The sequence below is a fragment of the Neophocaena asiaeorientalis genome, unplaced genomic scaffold, assembly GCF_003031525.2.
Source record: "Neophocaena asiaeorientalis asiaeorientalis breed wild unplaced genomic scaffold, Neophocaena_asiaeorientalis_V1.1 scaffold165, whole genome shotgun sequence".
Taxonomy (NCBI): Eukaryota; Metazoa; Chordata; class Mammalia; order Artiodactyla; family Phocoenidae; genus Neophocaena; species Neophocaena asiaeorientalis.
This window is the reverse complement of record NW_020173918.1, coordinates 726,398-729,765: the sequence shown is the minus strand read 5'-3', so window position 1 is coordinate 729,765 and position 3,368 is coordinate 726,398.

Here is a 3,368-nt window from a genome sequence, read left to right as displayed (position 1 = left end):
CGGATTGGCCAGTCCCGCTTCCGGCGCCCCGAGTCTGGTGGTCCGCACAGGAGGGTGGCCGGCCTTCTGGGAGGCTGGTTACTTTGCTCTTCGGAAGCTCCACGGGGACGGGCATCTTCTCTGCCTTCTGCCATGTCCAGTTTTCTTCTCCTGCCCAGCACAGTATCTGGCCGTAGCAGCCTCCATACACGTATTTTGTAGATGGATGGAGAAGGCAGACGGACCTGCTGTTTCTTCCACACCCCCCACCCCGCCCCGGCCCCCCATTTGTAAAGGCTTATCCGGACCCTGTTTTTTGTCCTTGACGAGACCCGAGGTGAGGAACTTCGGCTGGTAGAGCGGTGCCCGACTGAAAGAACCTTTTCACTTCTGTCAGCGTTGGGCACTTTCAGTGTCTCCCCTCACCCCGATCCCAAGGTCATTTAGACTTACATGGGTGATATGGAAGAATGATGGAGAAAATGAATTAAATGATATTCAGGAAAAACACACAAATGCACGAAGGCAAGAACATACTAGAAAATTACCTGTGAACACCTCAGAAAAATGTGTGTAGGTGTGGGCAGGTTAGCATTTAAATACAACGACCCCTGCTTCAGGAGACTTTCTGCAGACCCCTGGTAAATGGCATAATGCTGAAAATGATTACTAAAATAATTAATATTTGCACAATCATTCTACACATAATAACATCCAATATTTACGTGGTGTTTACTATGTCCCAGGCGTTGCTTTCAGTATTGTACATATATATATTCATTATATGCATATTAAAATCATTAAATCCTCACATCAGCCCTATGTGTGGGGGTTATTCTTTATTATTCTAATTTTACAAATGAGGGGGCTGAGGCATTGAGAGAAGTGACCTGCCCCCATGGTGATACAGGCTCACAATTGCTCGTCACGGGTCACACAGCTGCTAAATGGTGGAGGGGCACTGGAATCTACAAGGTTATCTCCTGGAGAGGATTTAGGGTATAAGTGATATTTTGCTTAAAAATACTAAGAAACAACTCTGTTTTTATTAAACAGTGGATATATCAAAGCAAATGTCGAGCAAATGCTTTGAGGAGAACCAAAAGATGGCTGTGTTTTCCATGTTCCTCTGGTTTGCAACTCATGTCCCAGTTTCAACACCACTTAAGCCTGTAGGTGCCACTTATTTCTTTCTCCCTTCCCAGTCTTCATGAAAGTGCATCTTTCAGGAGTTTTGACATGTGGTTTGTTAGCTTGCTTTTTTTCCATATTCAGTGTGTGGATCTGGTGAAGGTTTATTTATTCTTAGGTTGTGACATGGCTACTGTGTTTTCCTATCCTTGAAAGTCCAAAAGAATCAGCACATGTGGAAAAATTCAGGGGCTCAGAGTTGTACATCTATCAGAGGTTAGTCTTTGGGAAGGGCGTGGCTGACTTCTTTTTAGTTTCTGCTAAGTGTGATGGTCTCTTTTGACAATGCACGAAGAATCTATCATCCATTAATCCAGAGAGTTAGTCTAAATAGGGCTTGGAATCAGACAGACGTGGGTTTAATCCTGGCTTCTACAACCTCCTGCTGTTTAACCTGGTTAAGTTGCGTCACCACAGTAGGCCCCATTTTCTCCATCTAAAAAATGGTTATAGTAATAGCTACTTCATATGGTAGTTATGAGAATTAAATAAAATTATATTTATAAAGCATTTATCACAATGCTTGGTTCTTAGAAATTACTCAATAAATGATAGCCATGGTGGTGATGATGATGATGATGTGATGATGATGATGTTGATGATTTAGTTAAACCTTTTGGGAGCCTATGAATATTTTCAGCTTGGAGTCTCAAGCCTTCTAAGTTTCCTAGGCACTATCCACTTGCTTCATCTCCTTTTACCAGATCTGTTTCCAACCTGTGGCATCTCTGGCCTTTCTGTAAGTTTCTGATGAAGTAACACAGGGATGGACATACCTACCCAGGTACCTGGGGGCAATAGGGGTCTTCCAGATTCACTAGTGCATCTGCCTTTGGTTTTCTTTCTATCTGAAGTAACATGAATTAGTGAGATAAAGTAAGATATCAGTTACACACCCAAAGATGCCCTTAAAATGTGAGTTATCACCATTATCTTGCATTTTACAAACCATAGTTTTTATGAGTTTTGCAAACATTAGGGAACAGAGAAGATCACTTTGAAGCAGTTAAGTTTTCACTTCAAACACACTGCACATTTCCCCTGAGTTATATTACATAGAAATATTTACCAGCAAATGCCTTATTAATTCATTATTCAACACACATTTATTTAGTGTCTGCCATTTAGAGCACAAAGGGTGAGATACAAACAGAAGCATTTTGGAAAGTCACAGAGAAGAGAGGTCAGGAGAGATTGCCAATTCCTGAGTTGTTTTCCAGAGGGATGCTGTTCCCCTTCCAAGTTCATTTCTCATCGCACTGAACATATTCGGTGTTTTTCAAACACAGCTTGTACTTTCTTCCTTGCCTTTATTTACTTCAGTGGTTCTTTATGCTTCTTCCCTCATATCTGTGTCTCCAAGTGCTGGCTGTTTGGTCCTAGCGTGGCGAGTATCTTTTCCATAAAGCCTTCTTTGATATGCTTGAATATGATTCATTGTTCTTTATTTTGAATATATATGTACATATACATATATATGAATATATCCATCTTGTCTTGTACTGCCACTTTTATTTTTGCCTTGTATTGGCGTTATTTATATATCTGTTTACTCTCCCTTGTTAGGCTTGTAAACATCGTGAAGGAAAGATTTACCTACAATTCACTGTGTAATCTATACAATGACTAGTATATCACTTTGTAAAAATTAAGCGCTCATTTATGGTAAATGAATAAATTAGTAAATGAATGATGGGATCTGGAGAGACAGGTGGATACGTTTTGGATAAAAGGAAGAGAGAAGAGAGTATTATGACAGGCTTAGGGAATAAAAAAGCACAAGATTCAGCTTGCAGGCTCAGTTCTCAGACTTGTTCCTGGAATTTAGGGTCCCTAAGAGGAGGATGGAGAAGGGACTCCATGTTACTCATTTACCACTGTTGAGAGGCAGAGCCTTCAGCCACTGGACACTTTGGTGGTGGCCTCGATTGCTCCTGGGATTACTGCAGCCTGGTCAACCTCTGCCTGCCTGGCTGTGAGCTTGCCATGCCAAGGCCACAGTGTTCTGTACCAGGCAGTAGCTTGTGATTAGTATGCTCTCTGTGTTCCTGGACAGAACAGATGTCTGTCTGCTTTTTTCTGCTTCGTGATGGTGGCAGGTTCCCAATGATCAAGATCCAATTTCACATTTTCTGAAATCCTGGGCTGAGAAATTCTGTTTGGTCAGTTCTGAGGCCCAGCTTCCCTCTTTGCAGGAA